General features: G+C 38.5%; 1 protein-coding gene across 5 annotated transcripts in view; it reads right to left on the reverse strand.

The window, feature by feature from the left end:
* ATXN1 (ataxin 1) overlaps positions 1-24,353 on the reverse strand; it is a 528,710-nt gene that overhangs the window by 154,231 nt on the left and 350,126 nt on the right. The window lies entirely within an intron of this gene.

The following is a 24,353-nucleotide window of genomic DNA, read 5'->3' on the forward strand; positions in this document are numbered from 1 at the left end:
TATATTAGCAATTTGGTTCCAACCTACCTTTCTGGTCTGATCCTACTTCCCATTCAGATTTCTGTGCTCTAGACAAACTGGACTAAACTATCTGCCACTTCCACCCTGTCCTCCCTTCTCCATGCTTTGTCCATGTCATCTGGAATGGGTTCATCTCTGTTGGCTCAAAGTCTTTCCCTTCCTTTAAGATCCAACCCAGGTACCATCTCCTCTATGCATGTTTTCCTGGTCTCTTCCCCTGTCCCCACTCCCAGGTGACAATGACCTCTTTTCTCTAAAATTTTCATAATACTTTGCAAGAACTTTTGCTTGGTATTTATTAAAATCTCCCTATTGTATTGCTTGCATCTAGAAAAATGTCTTTGTGTATGGCAGATGCTTAATAGAAAATATTTGTTGAATTAAGCTATTTTCAAGCATCCTCATAGACTTTGGGTCCCTAGCTTCCTTCAAAACTCAGCTCCAGTGCCACCTCCTACAGCAGGCCTTTAGTGATCCCCACAGTTTTTAGTGTACTCACCATCTCTCTCCAAATTACTCTGTATTTAATTTGTGCATATTTTGCACTGAATATCTGTGTATCTAATGATTCTTTTCAATAGAACTAAGCTCCTTGAGGATATCTAGTTTTTTTGAACCCTCTACCTATCAGAGAACCTTACACAAAACAGATGCTTAATAAATACATGTTAAATGAAATATCAACTTACTTAAAAACAACTGAAAGGTAAGCTAAAATAATTTTTTGTCTATTATCTAAAGCTGTTTCAAGAATCCTTTTGAGGCTAGAGTTGGCAGTCGAGTTCCAATTTCTTGGATAGTAGCAAAAGTACATTTCTTTAAAAATGTTAAAATCACATTTCTTTAAAAATATTCTATAATTCAGGTTTTGGAGTGGCCTTGCCCCTCAATTCACCTGAATCAATGAAGTCTGACTATATATGAGATGAATCATTTAAAACTAGAAATGAAGTCTGAAACAAATGTTTGCATACCATTCAAAGAGATACCATCTGTATGGATAAAATGGCACCTAGCCATGGGGAAAACTTAATAAATTCTAAAGCAATGCTATAGCAAACATATTATAAAATACAGTAAGTTATTCTTATTACCCTTTGCCCTTTAAGGATAATCTCAAGAACAACAAAAAAGACACTATTACCCTTTGATTCATAGAGAAGGGAATGGGTCCAGGAGTCTTAAACTTACTGGTGATTTTTCTGGCACACTGAACTAAAAGGATGATTGTCATGGTGGAGGAAGACATGATCATCTTTTTCAAGCAGGAAACCATGTATTACTACTTGTATTAAGACAACTTAAAATCATTTGTAATACATACACATAATTGCATATACATAAACAAATGTCTTTAGCACATACAAAAGTTTTATTTTGTTAATTTGTCATTTTATTTATTCTCCATAAAAATGTTACTGGCAAGTCCAATTATATCGCCCAGATATTGTCAAAAATTATATATATATACATATATATATGTGTATACACACACACACACACACACACACATATGGGCATTGCCTGCCTATAGGCTAGGTTATATAGAGGGGCAACACTAGGGGAATATTTTTCCTTACCTCCTTTATTTACTCCATGATTTTAGATCTTTTGGGGGGAGAATGATCCAACATCTCATATAAAATGTTCGTCATATAAAGAACAAAATACTTCTTCATGTTGTCACCACATATGTAATTATGAAAGCATTACTATTACCATTCCCTTTGCCATTTGTAGTTTTCATCGAAATGATTTTTATGCTTTGGGTGGGGAGGGGAGGAACACAATGACAAAAGAGGTCCCTTCTGCAGACCATTATTAGGCAATGGTACTTACAGTGCTATAGGGTTACGGCCTATCAAAGAATTCCTAAAAAAACAAAACAAAAGCGATCACATTGCCAGTTTTCATCATGTTGGAGAGGAGAAGAGGAAGCTGTAACACTTAAGACAGTGTGTAAGAGTGTTTTATGAATACCATGGAATATCACATGGACAGGCCCAAAGGATAAAGCCTGAAATTCTCTTACTATAGGTGTGAAAGTGGTTTTTAACACACTTAATAGACTTTAAACAGGAAAAGTCCTGAAAGCAATGATTAAAAAAAAAAGAAGAACCTCCAAACTGGGTATATCTTTCCCTACTGAATATCACTGTTTCTGCCCAGTGGAAAACTTATCAGATAACTCTGGGCAAAACTTCTTGAGGTTTTGACTTTTTCCCTCTCATCTGTAAAATGGGCATTTACCATGTCTTTCAGAAGTCTCACAAACCCATTAATATTTACATATCAGCTGCAGCTCATTACAGAACCGAATAATGATTTCAGTGGGCAGGTGGACATTTTGGAATTTATTTGTTGTTCGGTTGTTTTTCAGTCACATCTTGACTATTCATGACCCCATTTGAGGTTTTTGTGGCAAAGATATTGGAGTGGTTTGCCATATTCTTCTCCATCTCATTTTACAGATGAAGAAACTGAGGCAAACTGGGTTAAGTGACTTGCCCAGAGTCACATAGCTAGTAATTGTCCGAGGTCAGATTTGAACTCGTCTTCCTGACCCAAGGCCTAATGCTCTATCCACTGTACCATGTAGCTGTCCTTGGAATTTATACATCTGTTTATAACTAATTTGCTCAGTTACTAGGTGCTGCAGCTCTAAATATGCTCATCACCTCAGTAATCTATTCATTGTAGAGGCTTAGGGGTACCAAGAGTGTTTGAATATAAAATGGACGATATACAAGCTCTCAGCAAATGAATAATACTGATTTTTTAAAATGGAATCCATGTAAAACATGTCACAGACAAGAAACAGAGCCATTATCTATTAGTATTCACAGACTGAATCACAGAGAGAAAATATTTGTGCATGTTACTCCTCTCACAGAAATGGCATTTGGCCTAAGAGCTCATGATGGTATATTGTTAAGCTCTTGTTTCTTAAGGACATTATTGAAGCTAAAGGATAATTAGTTAGTCATTCATAAACATAACACCATGCTGAAGAATGACATTTGGTGGTATGTCATTTCAGCAAGGCTTAACAAGCACCCATGCTGCAAATTTGACAATGAAGACGCTAAGTGGAAATTCAGGGGAAAAAACTGATAGAGAGCTTCATTCTTCACAATGACCTCTAGAATAGATATCGACTAAATATTTTCTGTGGGGTCACCATAAACAATAGATACTCATAATCCTACAGGTGCAGAAAACTGGAACAAATATCACATTGTATATGGCTGGAACATAAGAGCTTCTATTGTGTTTCTTTAAAAAAAAAGTACATTTGTCAAAAGTTTCTAAAATTATAAAGTAGGAAAACATAGTCATTTCAAATGATATATTCTCATTTATATGTGTGATATAGTCTACTTGGCTCTAGGTGTATATTTATTAAGTCCAAATTCTGGCTTGTTAACATGCACTAGATGGTCTTAACATGCAACAATCATTTCTGGTTAATGTAAAGTTTTGAAGATCAATAAGAAACATTCAACATTGTGCTTACCAAATTGGTAAAGCTAAAAATCAGCAATTGTCAACACTAGCTGCATACCTCTCCTAAGTCTAGTTAATAAGGAAATTCTTTGTTCTTTGAACGATTTACCATTATCAAGAGTTGGCACTTTGCATGTAACATATATACTGCCCATGAATACTTTTGAAAAGTCCAGTGCTACCCTCAAACAACCACCTCCCATATAGTTTATGATGTTGAATGAGAAAACAAAAGGTACTGAAGTCTTTCAATCCCCCAAAGAAAGTTCCTGGTGAATAAAAGATACTATAAAACAGAAAAATACTATCTAATCCTTACTTCATCTAACAGAAAAATCTTTGTAAAGCACATTTTTCCATTAGACTGACAAACTTTTACAACATTCAGCATATTAAGTAAAACTAAGACAGATACTATAACCCCAGTCATGGTGCAATGTACCACTGTGGGGGGAAATTATGGTGACACTGGCTAGATACAGATGATTATTGGGTTATAGAGTATTGTTTATGGCAAAACCCGTTCTGGGGAAAATACATTTTCATGGTAAATGGAATAGGAAACCTAGGACATGGTCCTGTGTGCAAAACATATGTATTTCAGGAATATATGCGTATCTGTGTGTGTATACAAAAATATGTACACACACATATATATTCCCAATATTCCCAATCTTTTCTTCATATCTTAGGAAAGGTTCCCTGCACCCACTACAGTTTGAAAAGTTTTCCAGAACATGAATGTTTTTTGCAAAGTCTAAATTTAAACCCCAAAGACAGGATAGTTTCCACCATCAAGAACAGGAAGTGACACGCACTCTAACAAGTAGGCCTGTTCAGCCCAGGTCTTCTTGGGATGAAGGCCCTCCAGGAATCTGGCTGAAAAGGACAGAAAAGAAAAGCATATGCTTCCTACTGTGTCTATCTGTCAGTCTGTCCTCCTTGGCTAAAAGCCCAGGAAAAATAATGTTTGCCAATGGCAAGCTGGCAAACACGTTTTTAAAGCTGCCACGAGGCAGACTCTTTGAAAGCCTAAGCAACTCCCATGGTGTTGGTTGGGCATTAACTACAGCAGACAGAGCCAGAGCGCCGGTTTGAGGAAAACAGTGACTCACTGACACACAGTCTCTCTGTCTCTTTCGGTGTGTCTCTGTCTCTGTCCTTATTGTTTGAATTCTAGCTTGCAGATAATGAGAGCTCAGTACTTCCAGCATACAGAATTACTATGGGGTAAGAAATAGGAAAAAAGAATTGAAGGGAGAACTTTTCAGAAAGAGATACAATGAAATATTTCTCCTCTGTGCATCTGGCAGTTTCATGGACTTACAGAGCTCTAGAACCAGAAGGGACCCAGAGATCATCTAGTCCAGGGGTGGGGAACCTACAGCCTGAACTAGATCCTCAAGTGCAGCCCTTTTACTGAATCCAAACTTCACAAAAGAAATCCCTTTAATAAAAAGTTTTGTTCTGTAAAACCTGGACTCAGTCAAAAGGCCACACCCAAGGACCTAGAAGGCCACATGTGGCCTTGAGGCCCCAGGTTCCCTAACCCTGATCTGGCCCAACCTCCTCTTTTTATAACAGTAGCTCATAATCATATAACAACTTAAGGTTAGCAAAACATTTTCCTCATATCAATTAGAAAGCAGATAGAATAAGCTCTATCAATCCCCATCTTAAAAAGGTTAAATGATGAGCCTAAGATCACATAACTCATTAGTAGTCTCCCCCTCACTTTCTTACCCTTTTCACCCATTCCATCTCCACCCCCCCCCCCACCTTAGGAAGAGCCTTGAGAATCTATTCTGGTTACCATCAGCTGGATTTTTCTGAAAAGAAAATAAAAAGAAGGAACATGAAGTGAAAATATTGTTGTGCTTTTGAATCTAGAGCTCCTGGGTTCAATTCCAAGGTCTCTTATCTCAATTAAGCAATCAATAAACATTTATGAAGTGCCCACAAGGTGCCAGACACTGGGCTAAGTGCTAGAGATACCTAAAGAGGCAGAAGACAATCCCTGCCCTCCAGGAGCGAGCTTACAATCTAATGGGAGGGACAATGAGGAAACAGTATGTGTATGTGTATAGAAGAATCTATATATAGATAAATACGAAATAATTAACAGAAGAAAAACACTGTCACTTCCTGTTCTTGATGATGAAAACTATGCTGTCTTAGGCTTTTAAATTTAGACTCTGCAAAAACCATTAACTAGAAGAAAAAGCACTAAGAGAGGTTGGGGAAAGTTTCTAGTAAAAAAAAAAAGATGGGATTTTAGTTGGAATTTAACAGGGCCCAGAAAAAGTCAGTAGGTGGAGCTGAGGAGGGAAAATGTTTTAGGCAGGGGGGACCACCAGAGAAAGCTATTTTGATCTCTCCAAGTCTCTCTTTCCTCTCAATTGTAAAATGAAGGGACCTCTAAGGTTCCCTTCTGACTCTATAATCTTATGCTCTTGTGATCCTGAGGACATCACTTAACTTCCTTCTCCCCTGCACCCCTATAGTACTTATTTCCTTAAACATTCCATTAAGCTTATCCAACACCATTTCAAAAGTATTCCTCTTCTGTGCACATATGCATGAAGTATGTTCACCCCACCTAGACTGTAACCTCTTGGAGAGGAGGGGGAATTAAGCTCCTCTGAATCCCCTCAGTGTATACCAAGATGTCCTGCACACAAGTGGAGCTCAGTAAGTATTTGCGGATTGATTCAGATCACTCTGCTTTTCCATCATTATTACTCTTCCTCTGCTTCCCAATGTGCCATATGTAGAATATCGCTTGCAGACTGGCTACAGTTGGATCCGTAAGAGAATAAAGAAACAGGCAACTGTACACATGCCCATTCTTATTTTTCTGCCTCACAGTTTTTCATTAATGCTACCCAATGAAGGTATAAGGCTGTGGATTATGAAAGAATTTCCAAACAATCAAATATGCAAGTGGTTGTAGCAACGGTGGATACAAATAATGTGGCACAGTAGACAGAATATTGGACCTGGAATCACAAAGAACTGAGTTCAAATCCTGCCTTGGACACTTTTAGCTGCATGTTCCTGGGGAGGTTACTTAATTTTTCTCTGCTTCAGTTTCCTAATCTGTAAAATGTTGATGATGATGATAATAGTGCCTACTTCCTAGGACTGTCATGAGGATCAAATGAGATGATAATGTAAATTGTAATGTAAATGTAAATGAAATGTAAAGTGCTTTGCAAACCTTGAAGTGCTGTATAAATGCTGTTATTATTATTATATTACATGATTATTATGTAATAATTTTATATATTTCAATAATTTAACAATAGTAATAACTGTAGCATATCTGGTCTATACGCAAGAAGTGGCATAAAAGACACTATCCAGAAAAAGATATGCTTGGAAAATAAAAAGCCCAACTATATGACAAGAGCAAGGAAAACCAGAGGGTCAACCTCAGTGCTGCACCAGTTCTGGGGGACTATTAAAAGACCTAGAAGGAAGGTCTCCAGCAAAGAAGAATGCAGGTCAGCACCAGAGAGGTTGAGGATTGGATGGGTTTTGATGTTCACCATTGAAGGGAATACCTACATTAAGGGGCTTTTAGTTTAAGCTGTCATTATCTTTTTTTGTCTATATGCTCCTTGATCATAGGGGAGTGGGCTATTTTCCTTCTTGGTGTCCTCAGTAATTAACACAGCATGGACATAGTAGGTGTTTAATATATTTTTATTGACTTGAATCACTTGGTCATTATTTGGATTCTGATGGCTCAGAGTGAGTGTAAATAGCAATTGTTTCTGTTTTGGCCAGAAACCCTGAGGGTCCTTCCCCTCCCAGACTGAGATTATTTTTCTTGACTAGCTAAAAAAAGAAGCCATTCTTTGCTTCATTTTTACCTAGCCTTAATCATCGAATAGGCCTTGCCTCAGACAAACTGAGACCTGGCAAAGACCTTAGTTCTAAAAGGTCAAGGCTTACCATTGCATCCCAGGTCATTTCTAGTCGCCCTGATCTATATCTTGCTACTAGACCCAGATGGCTCCGGAGGAGAGAATGAGGAGGCTGGTGACTTTGCACAGCCCTCCCTCACTTAAATCCCAATTCCCTTGCAAGTATTGCATCTCCTTCTTAAAGGAGAAACAACACTGACTTGAATCAGAATAAAAGAATGGGGAAATTCCTCTATTCTTCTCTCCTGTACCTTTCATTCTTCTTGTACACAGCTACTTAATGTTGGGTGGAGTATTAAACATAATAGTAGATGTTTCCCCAAGGGGCTGTCTAGGGTATTGAAGCATATGATTGGAAAGTTATTGCATGCAAAGTATCTTCAACAAAGACTCCTGAACAATTAAACAATGGATCTCTCAGGGATTTCAACATGTTTTGCAAATATGAAGAACTCTTTAGTCTCCTTAAGAGTAGGGTAGCTAGGTAGCAAAGTGGATAGGGTTCTGGGACTGGAGTCAGGAAAATTCACCTTCCTGAATTCAAATCCAGCCCCAGACATCAACATAGTTATGTGACCCTGGGTAAGTCATTTAACCCTGTTTGCTTTGGTTTCCTCATTTGTAAAACGAGCTGGAGAAGGAAATGGCAAACCAATCCAGCATCCTTGCCAAGAAAACCCCAAATAGGGGTCTCGAAGAATAAGACATGACTGAAATGACTCAACAACAACCACAATCTTTAGGATTAGAAAATCTGCATAATGAATATACAAACATGCTTGCAAATGTAAACTCTGCTATCGCATTGGGTCTGCGATCTTATTGCTGTATTTCCTTTGACACTGCAAATGGCAACCTATCCATACTTGTCATCCTGTGCTCCTCTTGCTCATGTCATCTAGAAAAATCTACCACACAAGCTCACACCCAAACATGCTAGGGACTTTCTTCTTATTCTCTTGACATTATGTGGATACCAGAGGTACATACATTTTATCCAAAATTAATACATATAAACACTAATGTATATATGGAATTTATTTTACCAGCTTTTATTTTTACTGATAGGATTTCTGAGATCTTCCTAAAATTCTCTGAGAAGAGTTCCAACAAGTCAGAATAAACCAAATCTTACAATGTGGTTATGGCCTAGGTTAAAAGACTCCCACCCCGTGAACCTGGATGATATGATTAGTACTTCATTTTACAGGTTCTATTGTGTTCAGGCATTTTGTTCAAAATGCCTAGTGCTATTTTTTGAGACAACACAGGAGAAGCCAAGGATAATTTCTGCACCTGCAGCTGTAATGCTAACAGAAAACCACTCACTATGTTCTATCACTTAAACTCCTATTTTGTTCTGCCTGCCCACTTTCCAGGAATGTCATTATTTAGCCAAAAGCCACAGAAATTTTAATTCTTTGCCAATCTGTAACTAGGTTCTAAAAGCCCACCCAGCTCTAACAGAGATTGGTCTAAATGTGATGTGGACTGTACAAATCTCCTACAGAGAGTTCCCTAACAGATAAAACACTGATTTGGAATTGCCAGCTTGATCTCTGTCAACTTAGATTGTACCTGCTGGTAATTCCATTTCCTTAACACTTATTCTACCCAATATAAAATGTAATTAAACTTTCTAAAAATAAAAAAGAGAGATTATTAGTGGGAAATCTTCCAAGATGCCAGTGAATAATGTAGGTGAGAATGCAAGCTCTCTTTGTACTGTTGGTTGATTACAAAAAGGAATTTGACTTAGTAGAACAACAAAACACAGTTTTAAAGGCTATTCTGCAACAAAGTCTCTCGTGAGAATTTTAAGATGGCACAGCATTCATAATAAATACAGTGATGCTCACTTCTGTTTTTTGGATAATATTGTATGAATTTGAATCATGTCCTAGAACAGCAAAAAAAACCCCTAGCATTTAAATAGAATCTACTATGTGGCAGGCATCGTGCCAAGGGCTTTACAAATATTATCTCATTTGATCTCACAAGACCACTGGGAGGTAGGTGCTATTACTATCCCCATTATACAATTGAGTAAACTGAGGCAAATAGAGGTTAAGTGGCTTGTCTAAAGTCACACAGCTAGTAAGTGTTTGAGGCTTGATTTGAACTCAGATCTTCCTGACTCCAAGGCCAGTGATCTATTGACTCTGCCACCTGTGGCTTTCTCCATGAGATCCATAATGAGTCACAAGAGAGTAGACTACTAATCCACATAGGAAAAAACAAGTTTATGAAGACAGCATTCTGTCCAGTTCACGGCATGATGACGAGGATGGTGAGTACTTTCACCCTCATCCTCACCATCACAGGTATAAAAAGTTCCTGGTTCTCTACATGGCAGAGAGAAGGCCAACACAACAAAAAACACAAGTTGGATCAGCTGCAAAACAGAAAGTTTATATGCAGCTGATAGGATGAGGGACAGCTTAATGTACACTTTTGGCATGGTAAAATGGATGCCAATAGATCTAGAAGTCATGTAAACAAAAACAAATACCATTTTAACAAAACATAGGCCCCATCTCCCAAGCTAGCTATAGAGAGATCAACACTCTCCACGTCCCACCCCCCAAAAAGAGGAGGAAGTAGAAGATTGGTAGTTGTTCTTATAACACACAATAAAACCAGTTTAAAAATATTCAGAAATTTTTTGGAACAAAATAGATCTTACTTCACACAGCAAGAGTAAATGATGACAACAGGTATATGCTACTGGATCTGCTGATTGTAGCCAAATATGGTTTATCTCCACACTGAGCTTATGTAGCAGCTAAGGTAGAGGAATGGAACCAACAGGCAAACTCCATGGGTAACATTAGCATGAACTCAACCAACCATCTGTTGACGAAAAAGCATCAAACAGACTAGAAGTATAGAATGAGACACATTTTCAGGAAATCAGTGTGTGGATTTGTTTAGCCTGACTATACTTATTTGTTACAAGAGAAGGACTTTTCTTTTTTGGAGGTGAAGGGGAGCAGTCATAGTGATGCCAAAAAAATAAGAAAGAAAAGAAAATTGATGAGATATTTTTTAAAAAAATACGCAGTAGGGACCAGAAGGAAGTTCAGAAGGGAACAAAGACAAGTAGAGCAAGGATAGAGCTATCATGTTAAACTGAGTTTTTACTTTTAATCTTTTTTTTTTAAGAAAAAGTATTAAACACATGGCTTAGTCATGCTGATTTGAATATAGAAATGGCGGGGTGCACAATAACAATCCAGGATTAGGTCACTAGAAATTGCAGAAAGGTTATCCTTAAGGAGCCAGCATTTTTCAATATGAGCAGATTATGTGATGAAATGATGGAAACTCAGCCAAATGTCATTGACAGTTGCAAGAGTTCAGCATCTGCCACATACCTAGGAAGATACAATCAAATGGCTAGACTTATACATCTGAAGCTCAGTACCTAATTTATTGTTGTTCAATCGTTTCAGTTGTGTCCACTCTGTGATCCCATTGGGGGTTTTCTTGGCAAAGATACTAGAGTGGTTTCCTTCTCCATATTGTTTTATAGATGAGGAAACTGTAAGTGACTTGCCCAGGATCACAGAGCTAGAAAGTAAGTGTCTGAGGCCAGATTTGAACTCAGCTTTCCTGTCTCCAAGCCTGGCACTCTATCCACTACATCACTTAGCTGCCCATGAGTTAAACATACACATAAAATATGTCTTTGAGCAGTCTACAGTCAAGTCTGCACTTAAGTCAGCACCTAATTGAAATAACTGATACATCTTTATACTTCAATACAGACTCTCAAGTGACAAATGAATTGTACCAGAACTAGGACATCTTTGCAGACAGAATTATTACCCATAACCACCTTCACAGAATATTGATCCATAAAAATTTAAAAGTAACCTTTTAAAATAGATGTCCCCATGCAAAATACTCACAATAATCTTCTAACTATTCATTTTTTTTTAAAAAAAGCTTTCAAAATTTGGAGACCTACTAAAAGAAGTTAAAACCATGCAATTAATGGAGCTAGGTACATATCATCCCTGTCATCCTCTCTGCCACTGGTGTTTTCCTGGAAATGCCTTCAGGAGAAGAGCTTATATGCCAGTATTTTCATTCAATTACTTCTATCTAATTGCATAAAAGTCTGCAGAACACCAAGTATAAGAGGATGATAGCAGGACAGCAACTTACTCTTGAAGTCTTTCTATCTGAACTATATCAAAGAGATGTGAAAAACAAGATCACAGTGACAAGGATGATAACATCTGGCCTAAAGTTTTACAATGTGTTTTGCACTTCACATTTCATTTTCACAACAACCTTAAAAGCTAAGTACTACAGCTATTATTAATTTGCAGATAAGAAAACTAAGGCGTAAATGATTTGCCTACCTTGAAGTTAAAGAAATTTGCCCATTGTCACATCAACAGAAAGTACAGCTTTCATTGGCCAAATTGGTCAAAGAAGTAATCAGGCTGAGCTGCTGGCAGACATGCATAATAAAGATAGGAACTCTGGGCTACATGGGGAATAGAACACTGACCTTGCCTCCAGCCTATCTTTTGTTTAGGCTCAAATTCATTTGCAGCTAAGCCAGATCTTGGCAGTATAGAAGCACATGGGGACCCTGAGCTAGAGAGTTATCTTTAATAGCAGACTTTGATCTGTAGTTCAGACACAGAGATGGAAATGGAAAGACCAAATCTTTGCCTTGAGGGATTTCTGCAGTAGTGGTTGTTAGAAGGATGCAGTGGCTAACTAAAGAACTGTCTGCCTGCTCTTATCAGAAAGCCTTGTTAGTCATTACACTCTAAAGCTACAAACCTATAATATACTGAGGGGAAGATGGCTTGACTGACTCTAAATATGAGTCCAGAAGAGAAAAGCAGTGATCAGTGCCTCAAGACCAGCAAAGCAATGTGCCAGGGGGAAGCAAAGTGCCTAGAAGAAATCCCATGAGCAGCAGGCTCAATGAACCTAGTGAAACAACCCACCCAGCAGAGACATCATGACAAGCAAGACCAGAGAGAGAAGCATGATGACATTACAAGAAGACATCAGGGAGCCTGAAGGTTGGGAGGTCATTTGTTGTTCTTCCAAATCTATCTTTGAATGCAGGATCCTCATGCATGATTCTTATACATGTCACCCTCCCCACCCATAGTGTATATATTTGAGAGAGTGTGCTCCTTAGTTTAAGGGGGTGAGAGTATATTAATGCAAAACTTCTTAGTATACTGTTTCATTAAATATATTTGAACAAATTTTGTCTTCTGACTAGAAAAAAATAAAGACATTGGTAGGGCTTGTGAGCTATTGTTCTGATAGATGTGAACACACAGAGTTCGCTGAACATTGAGGTGAACACTCCAGTGTCCCATGTTTGAGAAGGTATCATCACAGGTGCTATCCATACTGTCACATTGTCAGAGGAGGGATATTCTAACGCTGGTGATTCCAATGTGACTCTCATAATCTTAACTTCAGTAAAATTTCTCCTACACCATACCGTTTCTCATGAAATGATGAACAGGCCCAAGAGTAAGTCTATTTATTTCTCTCTTTTGGACAGGTACTGCAGTTAGGCAGTGAGCTGGACTCAGACATGAATCAAAGGAAGAAAGTGAGCTAGACTATATTTGGAAAATTGCACGATGATTTCAGCAACTCCAAGGCATTCCCTAACCCCAAACCCTACCATTTCAGTACTAGTATTCTCTCAGTGATAGCTGTGGATCACAGAATACTATGATCTCTTAGAAATCAAAATTGTGGATAACAATTTTGAATGACAGTTTGTGAGCAGTGGTAAGATACATAGTGGGTGGATGTAGGCTGTATTCTAAAAGATACTATCAAAGAATGCCCAATTGGGAAAGGGGATCCATGGTCATGTAGTGACAGTGAGGGAGAGCAGATGGACTGACAAAGTGTTATCCTGCTACCCCCTGGAAAGCTAAAAAAAAAGACCTAGAGCAGGAGTTCTTAATCTTGTTTTGTGTTATAGACCCCTTTGGCAGTCTGGTGAAGCCTATGGATACCTTTTCAGCATGTTTTTAAATGCACAAAATAAAACACATAGGGAATTAATTACATTGAAATATAGTTAACAAAAATATAAAAAGAACTTCATGGACATCAGTTTAAGGACTCTTGACCTAGGAAAAAGGCTTTAGCATGTTGGTTACATTTTCTATGAAAGATTTATAGCAGAAGATGGAAAAAAATAGCACAAGACAAAGAGGCATCAATGAGTTTCAGGCTGCACCAGTGCAGGGAGTGACTACGATTGATGAAATCCTGGATTCGTTAAGATATTACAGTAAAAAGCAAGAAATGCTTCAGCAGCTGGGTCTCTATGGCACCCAAACACAGGAATAATATGGTAATGACTTCCATTCATGTAGGTGTCTTCCCTACATGATGCCAAACATTTTGATATCTGGACCAGTGGGATGATCATCTGAATCTTCTGACTTCTTTTCAATGCATCTGCTGAGCTGTTGGTAGGTTGGTATGGTTTATTACCTCTGTGATCTCTGAACCTTTATGTTGGAGCTACTCCTCAAAACTGAGATGAGCTCAGCAATGAGTGTCTGCCAGTAGAGCCAGCCAAGTGATAGATAGTGGATAGAATGTTGCACTTGGAAGTCAAGATCTAAGTTCAAATCCTACACTTCAGGCACTTTCTAGCTGCAAGAACCCAGGCAAGTCACTTAATCTCTCTCAGACTCGGTTTTCTCATTTGTAAAATGGAGACATTAATAACACTTAACACACAGGGCTGTTGTAAAGGTCAAATTAGACAACATTCAAAACACTTTGTAAATTTTAAAACGTTATATAAGTGGTACCTATTATTAGTTCACAGTACTAGGGATTCTCCTTATTATACTATCAGCAATCCTCTGCTGCTGCTAAAGGATGGACAGGATGTCCACTTGGCATCTGAGCCACTGTGGCACAGCCAGTGTTACCATAGAGGTGGCGCATCATCTCATGTCAGCTCTTTGTGCATAGTCTACGAGTTCTATAGAGATCCCTTCTCAGAGAATTACGTAATAACCCCTCACCTTGATCCACTCGGTACTCCAGTATGAGGGGTATCTGTGATGGAATCAGATCCAAAAGGACCTGAGATGGTCAAAAGTGTCAAAATGACAAAAATATATGCTACAAATGCCAACATTATACAGAGTTAGCTTGTGGCTCCTTGATAATTATAAAACTCTAATCACTGGGCACTGGAGACTATTTCTTTTGTTTAAATCATGCCAGTCTCTTCTAGACAATGAATAAGGCACCTTCTCTTCACATTTAAAAAGCAAACGTTTACCCCTTCAGCCGTACAAATTATATAGGATTGAAAATAGTCTAGCTGAAAGCAATGTGGCGTTGGTAATTAGAGTTCTGTTGCTGTTTTTCCCCCCAAGCAAACATGAACAAGCTGAACTGAAAAACATTTGTTCAAAAGGTTAAAAGGTTTTCTTCCCCTTATCTGCTATTTAGTTTCGCTCTCTTTTTCTTCTTGCAAAGATGCCCATGATGGGTTTCCTTTATCTACAAAAACCATTCTAAGTAACAAGTCAGCAACAGTGGTAGTTGTCTCTCTCTGCAGTGTCGCTAAGGCAATCCTCGCCTCTCGATTATCAAATGTCAAGCTGTATTTAGATTTCTTTTAATACAATCTACAATAGGCCCACTGTAGTTAATGAGTACTGTGAAAGCCGAATATACCAACCAGCACGCCAGACTCCATATAACACCCAGACTCTATGCTTACTAATTAACTTGTAGGAAAATGAGCCTTTCCAAGTTTTGTGGGTGGTTTAAGAAGCATCTTAATTCCACTTTAAATCACAGCTAAAATCATCAGGCTGGTCCCTTGTCCCTATACATCCCTCTCGTTGTGGCCACTTCTCCTCCAACTGCAAAATCCACCCTGCTCCAGGACCAATGTGCTCCCAGGCAAAGTATTCAGAGGATCCCAAACTCAGGATGCCACCTTTACTTGCCTGTCCTGCTTTGACCGCAGGGTGTTAATCATTCTTAGCCCTATTAATGGATTTTAGATATCATTTAATTTAATCATTTTTCTGATGTGGAAGCTAACACCCAGAGAGGAAATATTACTTGCCCAAGATCACAAAGGAAATAGTAAATAGCAGAACCTATATAATAAATCTAGGTCAGCAGTGAGCCAAATGTGGCCTCGAGGCCATAGGTTCCCCACCCCTGATCTAAGTCTTCTGATTCCAAATTCAGTATTCCTTCTACATTATTATATTATCCTGGTTTGAGCAACTGGGCTCCTTTCTCTTGGTCTTCATGACTATGTTCAGTCCTAATAACTAGGAATCTGTTTTATTCCTCTGTGCCTAAGTCTTTTTCTTTAAATCTTATAATATACTTTCTCTGCTATTGATGGTCTGCTTTGCTCTTAACGTAACAGTGTTACCAGACACAGCAGTCTTCAATTTGATGCAAGTTACTGTTATTATTGACTTCACATGTATAATATTTTATATGCTACAAGACATTTTCTGCATTGTACCCCTATGAAGTAGATAGTACATGAAGAATTATTCCCATTTCCAGGAGAGGAAACTGAGGCTAAAATAATTTATCTGTGCTCATGTAGCTTGTTAATGTCAGAGCCAGCATTTAAATCCAAATGTCCTCACTGCAAGTATAGTATTCCATCATGTTCTTCTTTGCAGCACCTCCACCCCCACCCCCTATGCTTTCTTTACCTATTATGTGCAGAGCAATGTGCATATGCAGGGGAGGGAGATCCGAAGATGGACATACATGATTTACAATCTAGTACCAGATACAATACATACAAAATAAACACAACACAAAATTTCATATGCTGACTACATCTAAGACACATAAATGAAGAGCTAAATAAGGACTAAGCCCATGTGATGGGATACCTACTACCTCCCATTGCCTACAATTCTTTTGTCTCAATTTCCTACTGGCTGCCCCCCAGATTACGGTAGATGCTGTGCTTCTCCTGCCTGGAAGGGCACTCACAACTAGATGTTATCCCCTGCCTATCTGAATGTCCCCCTGACTCACTAAGCATTGAAATGAAAAAGTAAGTTAAAAATAAGCAGTTATTGCTTCCCTTCCTCCCCCTATCACGAGATTTTAAAGATACTCCTTCCTATCAAGAGATCTTATCAAATGTATTTAAGGAGTCTGTCTAGAGCAAACTTTCCTCCAGCTTACATATTTCCTGTTTTCATACCGTGTGATCTATTCTCATCTCATTTTACCACATTGTTTCATAACAGTATATAGGTTTATTATTGTATTATTTGAGAATGCCAGACAATTAATTCATGGCTTTATTAGTTTAGAACCTAATAATTTTAAATTGTGTTAATTTGGATAGGGCTTGAATCAGAGTTTTATTGTTTGGGGTATTGTGTTTTCTTTTTTTTTAAAGGATTGGTAAGCAAATGAATCATGTAGTGTTTGCACAATTTTGTAAACAAGACAGTCTAGTGTATCAGTGAATGTTTATTCTACGTAGGCACTCAAATAAATGTCTTTGGCACTACCTGCTTAAATGCCAGCAGGATGCTGACTTCAAGTGATTCTTACCTAGTTACTGCAGCAAATCTTGTGCAACAGTTAGTTAGCCCTGAGCAGTTAGTACATATACTTAAAAGTACATAGCTATTTCACTTTTACTATATGGGCAGTCTCTCACTAAGAGGCAGCTATTAATTGTTTTAAATTCTGAATGCATGTTGTAATAGAAAGAGTATCCAAGAAGTAATGTGAAGGAAATCCTTAAGGGCTAGTGTGACCAGTAAATAGAGAAGGGATGGTTAGAGAGATGGACCTAGTATGGTCCTGTAATCCACCAAATGTTAAAAGAATTTGTGAGGAAGGCCTTTTGGCAGGTTGGGTTCTCAATAGGGGACTTAAGGAAGGACATGGACAGAAATTACACAAGATGAGAAAGCATGAATAAGTCTGATCTACATTGGTGAATGGAGGGAGTGCCCGATCAGCGAGATTATAGATACAGCAAAGTATCAAATTCTGGTGATAAACCTTCTAGGCCATGCCACAAAAAAAACCATGATGTACCTGAACTAAAACAATGTACTAATGTTATACTATGATTCAATTATTTTGGTTTTATGTTTCTGCTCAGGCTTCTACATGAAGCCTTTCCTGAAGCCCATGCTTCCCCAGCTCATCACTCCTACCTTGCATTTATCTTGTCCGTATTTGGTATACATGCTTACTTAGATATGTGTTTTCTCCCCAAGAGAAAAATGTAAGCTCCTTGAGGGAAGAGATTCTTTTTTTATCTTTGTCTTTGTATCCTTAGAGTCTAGCACATGGCCTGTCAAACAGTAAATATTTAATAAATGTTTGTTCATTGACTGGGAAATTTTACTGAAAACTCCAAGTTGAAAAAGCAGGAGTACCTTCCAATCCCCAACCCCTGAAGTGGGAATAGGGGCCACTCCACCTACAAGGTATTTATGGTGGTATTCATAGCATAGAATCGGGTCTCCAGAAATGAGAAGATATGAAAATAATTAGAGAAGGTTGTGTAAAGGAAGTTATGGGCAAGGGACAGGGATTTCAGGAGGTCAGAATACAGAATTATATGAATGGAGAGTCCTACTAATGTATTCCTTGCTGCCCTACATTTCTCTATCTCTAACACCCTTTTCTTTTCTTCCCAAGGTGTAAAGATTAGGGCACATGCTTCCCTTTCTATTTTCATTTGGTGCTTCCGAGAAAAGTAGAATTCAGAGACAGTAGGAAAAGAAGGGAAGGGGAGTTCCTGGTGCCTGGGGTCCATGGAGCTGAATTGCCTGTTCTGGAATGGTTGCGTCCACATAAACGCACAGGACAGCAGGCTGGAAGAGATCTTAAAAAAAATTCACTTAATTCAGCTTCCTCATTTTACAGGCCAAATAAAGATACTGCCTTCATTCTCTAGTTCACGTGAGCCTTTCCAATCTGAACGCTTTTACCTTAGTGACTTTGGTGCTTAAAATTCCTGAAACTACATACTACCCAGGATAAAGTTTTACTTATCCTGTAGAAATGGCATAAATATGTAATAAACCAACAAGTTAAGGTTAAATAGCCTTTGTGGGGGAAGGGAATGAAAGAAATATTTTACAACAAACACCCAATTGTCTTAGGAAAAAAAACGGTTTGGAATTTTAAATATTAGGAAATAAGATATTCATTAAAGTCATCACCAATTCAGGTAGTAAAATTAATATGAAGTTATTATCTACACAGCATAACAGCCTTTCTTTTAAACTCAAGACTTTTATGCTTGCCTGGGAGCTTGGGTACTATAATAAAGGGGGAATTTTGACATGTAAATAGGATGAATAACATCAATACAGAATTGAGCTAATTCACAAGCTAAAGTACTTTGGAGAGCAAGGGACAATAGAAACTGAGTGAGGAACAATAGGGGAAAAACCCCACTGATCTGTATTTTACCAAGAACAGGAATGAGAATAGGAAGAACTGAGCCAGTCATTCACCATTTATTAACACCTATTGCCTGCACAGTACTGTACTAAGAGTTACATGCAGTTACAACAGAAAAAGACATAGTATCTTTCCCATGAGTACCTTCTCATTTAACAGAGGAATCAGAATCTACGGGGCTGAAAAAAGGCAAACACATAAATATGGACTTTCAGTTATAGCTTTTCATGAGTTAGCAGCTGTGCAGAAGTATCTCAATCACTGGAGTAAAATGGCACTACCTTAGGAAGACTTTATGAATTAAGTGGCTTCTGGGCAATGAGCTGGAAAAGAAGGGAGACTGTCACAAAGGAAGTATGAGGATACTGCAGATGCTGGCATGATCAGAAGTTGGAGGTGGAACCTCAGGTGGTGAACTGTGGTTTGGAAAGCAGGTTTGTTTGTCTGGGGTGCAGACCAGGACCTGAGAAGTGCCAGATGATGACTACAATTAGGTAAAGAGGAGGAGGCTGATAACTATTGGAACCCTTCATGTTAGACTTAATTGGATCTGAGAGGCAATTGTGAACCATTACAGACACTTCTGGGAAACTCCTTGATGTAACCAAAATGTGTGAGAAAGAAGTCTCACTGTGGTGTGCAGGAGAAAATGAAGGGAAGGTTATCAGAGGCAGGAAGACCAAGAGTGAGGTAGTCTGTGAGTCATCAACTGTTGCAAATGCTAAAGGGGGAAGGAGAGGGAGAGAGGGAGGGAGGGAGGGAGGGAGGGAGAGGGAGAGAGAGAGAGAGAGAGAGAGAGAGAGAGAGAGAGAGAGAGAGAGAGAGAGAGAGAAACAGAGAGACAGAGACACAAAGACACAGAGACAGAGAGATGGGGAGAGATGGAGACAGAGACAGAGAAGACAGAGACTGAGAAAGACACAGAGACAGATGTCTAGACAGAGACAGAGAGTAACATCTGAATAAGCCACTGAAAACTGTGCACAAAGAAGGTGGGGAAAGAGGAAAAATATTTCTCAGTCATGTTTGGGACAAAGCAGTAGCTTCAGAGTAAGAAAATGCAAAATACTTGGTTTTCTAAGTTTCTTTCTAAGCATTTCTCTACAGAGACACAGGAGGAGAGAAAGAAGGTGGAAAGGGGGATGATTGAGGTGTGAAGGTTAGTAGATAAAGGAGAGATACATTAGGAAGTTCATTTTATAGGTGAAAGTAAAAAAAAAATGTATGGTCCTCTGCCTTTTTTAATGATCCTTGAGGGCAGAGCCCGCTTTTGCATTTCTTGGTATGTCAGTGCTTAGCACAGTACCTGGAACACAGTAAATACTTAAGAAAAGTTTGATGATTTACAGATTGATTTTTCAAATCATTTATTCCTTGTTCCTTCAACAAACATTCATTCATTTAATAAGCCTTACTTGAGTGCCTACCATGTACTAACACTGTGCTAGGTCCTAGAGAGACAAACATGATCTTCTCAATCAATCGGTAAGCATTAACTCTGTGTCAGACATTTCAGATATAAAGAAAGAGCAGAAAGACACACACGAGAACATATACACACATGCACATGCACACACACACACACACACACACACACACACACACACACACAGCCTGCAAACCTAGTCCCCAGACGAAAGTGAGACAAAGTACAACGGATGGGTCTAGGCAAAGGGTGAGAGAAAAGAATCTAAAGATAAAGAGAAATTTTCACCTGGGGCCATCAGGAACGCCAGAGAAAGGAGGCAGAAGCACCTAAACTGGACCTTGGAGGAAGTAAGGGAATTCAACAGAGTGAGAAATAGTAAAGGAAAGGGAATTCATTCTGGGTGTGGGGGATCAGCATGACCGAAGGCATCCACAGTAGAAGTATGGTGAGGATTAGGAACAGAGCAGTCTCATTTGGATGTAATGCAGAGCACAAGTGAGCAGCACGAGTATGAAGTATGTGATTAGTACATAATTGTCAGAGATAACAGTCAGTTCCAGAATCAGATTAGTCTGCTGCCTATCATAATGTTAATTACCTCAAAAGCTATGTCCTAGTATAAAAAGAAAGAAAAAAAAAATCAATGGAAACTCCTTCTAGCTGAAGCCACAGACAACAATAGAAGCAGCAGAAAACAAAATGCAAACAGCCCTGGTTAAAAAGGAGACTAAGACTCCCACACGCCTCTCACATTTATTTCCTTGGCTATGGAGGAGGTTTCTTGATTAGTTTAGATTTTAAATGTCGCTATTACAAAAAAAAGGCTAAAAATAGAACCAAAATGTACAAGATGAGCAGAAAATCCCCATGACACAAATTACCAATCTGAAGATAATGCAGTGGCAGGACCAGAAGCTAGCATGAATCAGAGTTATTCTACAACTGCAATGCTCCCTACCATCAAAACCACAGGGATGGGCTGCCCAATCACCAGGGGTCAGATTTTTACATTTCCTCTCATAGCTTTGCTTGGTTCTATTCTTACTTCATCACATACAAAAGAGGGTGTGGCTGAGAAAGAATATTTTTAATTACTGCTTGTGAGATCCCACCAGCCTTATCACCTCTTCCTGAAACAGTGAAGTCGCTCCAGGAGAGGACCTTGATTCAAAGGCCACTAGTTATAAAGCTCTCTTTCTGCAGTCTTTTCAAATAGAATTCACTGTAGATCAACCGTCTATCATTCAAGGACAGATTATTTAGCCTATTAATTATTCAGGTTTGGCTTCTGCCCCCAATTTTCCCTCCAGGTACCTGCCCTTTAGTTTTTTTCACTTTTTTTCACTGGCATCTCTACTATACCAGGAGCAAGCTGCAAGGAGAAAGGGAAAGCTGGGAAAACAAACCATTCAGATTTACTACTAGTTGCTAATAACTGTTTCTTTGATGCCAGGAGTTTTTAACTCTGGCAAAGAACAATTAGAGGAAGAAGGAAGGGATTAAATTTATTGGCTAAAATGGAGTTTCAATTATTCAGGTTATCACTAATCATCACTAATAGTTATAACAAAGTAGATGATGGTTTAAATTTATAAGAGACTGACCATCTAGTCCCCTGGTTCTTAACCTTGTTTTGTGTCAGGGACCCCTTTGGCCATCTAGTGAAGAAGCCTATGAATAATTAAATACATAAAATAATAACCAGATTGTAAAGGAAACCAATTATACTGAAATACAATCATCAAAACATAAAAAAAAAACTTTCACAAACCCAGTTAATGTGCCTTGTATGAACCAATTCCCTTTGTTTATTAATGAGAAAATTGAGGCCTAGAAAGGTCAATCGACTTACTGAAGGTTTCACAGATGGTAAACTGCAGAGCTGGGTCTCAACCTGAGACTCCAAATCCAGGAGTTTTGCCATCATACAATGCTGCATGGGGGGGGGGGGGGAGGGGAGGAGAATCAATATATTCATAGCTAGGCTAATTCAACATTTATTTAGGTGACCAATGAAATTTCCCCTGTTTATTAAATATTTAACTGCAATGATAATTACAGCAATGGTGGCACCAATTATAATAAAAATGTAGAACAAAAACTTGTCTCCTCTTAGCCCTAATAATAACAGCATAAAAAACAAATATATCCTATGACAAAGCCTACAGTGATAATTTAGGCCAGGATATGGTTATTACTTCACAAACAGGAAGTACTATCAAATTGTTATCGAAACAACCAGTGTGTTTTTAAAGGAGCCACTGTGGGGTTACTGAGCAGTTACTAGAGGCACTAAGAAAGCTACCTTCCGCTTTGGCTACATCCTGAAAAGCACATCTTCACATATGCTGTTAGCCAATCAATGCAAAGCCAGTGAGCTGAATGAGTCAAACTTCAGTTCCATTTCTAACAGGATTGCTGTTAACAGCACGCTAAGTAAATGCCAGCTTCTGTACAATGTAGTTTACAAAATGTACATTCCTTGCAGAGGAAGAACTAATTATGGAGAACCACTGTGAACATCAGCGCCTGAAGAGGTCTTGGATTATGCTAAAGAGAATGGAGCAAGATTCCAAGGGAAATACAGAGAAGAGAAGGGCCAAGACCATGACACCATGGTCTTCATCAAAGAAGCTCTAACCCCAGCTTCACTGCAGAGACTTTTCTACTCATATTACTTTGTTCCTTGTTTCTAAGACTTAGGGTCAAGCCACATTTAGGCCTTTTTCTTTTTGTTTGTTTGATTTTGGTAATAAACGTTTATGTTGGAAATGTTTATTGGTTGTCTTGGTTGCTAGCAGGTGGCCTGACTCAGCCAAGAAGTGAGCTAACTTCAGATAGTCCGAGATTCATTTGTATGGGAGCAAAACATGAACCTTAGAGATGAGTTGTTATTGATATGTCTCCCTGATTGAATCTGACCTCTTTGTCCTCAATTCATACAAGGGCTACATAGGTACACCTAGATGCTCTGTGTGTATATGTATATACACATATATACATATAGATACACACATACACGCATACCTAAATATAGAGCTAGGGAGTATATGTTGAGTTTGGCTCCAACATCAAGGGGGAAACTATGAATTAGAAATAATGAAATCAGCTCAAATTGCAGAGCTAGAAAAAAATCTGAAGAAGTAAACTAGTGCATTCTACTCACTTTGAACAAGAGAAAGATTGAATCAGCCCAGAAGGTGCTATCACAAACAGAAGGATAGAATATACCTTAAATATTTGTGCTTAAAAAAATCAACCAGAAGTAAAATATAAAAACAAAGCCTAAATTGGGAAGGAAGAGATGCTTGTCTTTAGCAGGAAAAACAAGGGTTATGCTGCTTTTCAAAGCCCGATTCTCAAAGGGGTGATAGTGGTGAGTTTTAGGCATAAGCAACAGGTCTGGGCAAACAAATTTGAAGAAAGAGGATGAAAGCTAACTCACATCTCGCAGATAACTCACATCTGTTAATAAGGCCAGCCTGGACCACAATGTTTGTGCCACAAACGGGAAAATGGAAATCATTTGTTTGGACCGAGTAGATTTGATCTTTTTCCATTTCATTTTCAGTGTTTACTCTGGTGCCCTATAAAGTGGAGAGTAATGGGCTGAATACTTCTATGGCCTTATGATGGCATACAAACTGTAGATATATTCTTCTAACAGGCTCTAGAAAGACTTAAAATATACTTTATATAACATGAATTGAACAGGCAGTCACCCCTACTATTGTGATTTGAAGAGTGCCAAAAAGGCCCTGCATCCTAAAACATCACCTTCAAAAATAGTTGGGATTATACATTACTGTCCTTCCCCTGGGTTCTTCTTAAAATGCAAATATTCTGAGAGGGGCCACAAATTAAATTCCTAATACATCAATGTACATGAGTTTATTATGTTGCAGATCAGACACAGTTGTAAGAAGGATGTGTGTGTGTAGAGAATTTCTGGGTTACAGATAGAGTGATGAAAGCAAATTTTGCCT

The sequence above is a fragment of the Trichosurus vulpecula genome, chromosome 1 (assembly GCF_011100635.1).
Source record: "Trichosurus vulpecula isolate mTriVul1 chromosome 1, mTriVul1.pri, whole genome shotgun sequence".
Taxonomy (NCBI): domain Eukaryota; kingdom Metazoa; phylum Chordata; class Mammalia; order Diprotodontia; family Phalangeridae; genus Trichosurus; species Trichosurus vulpecula.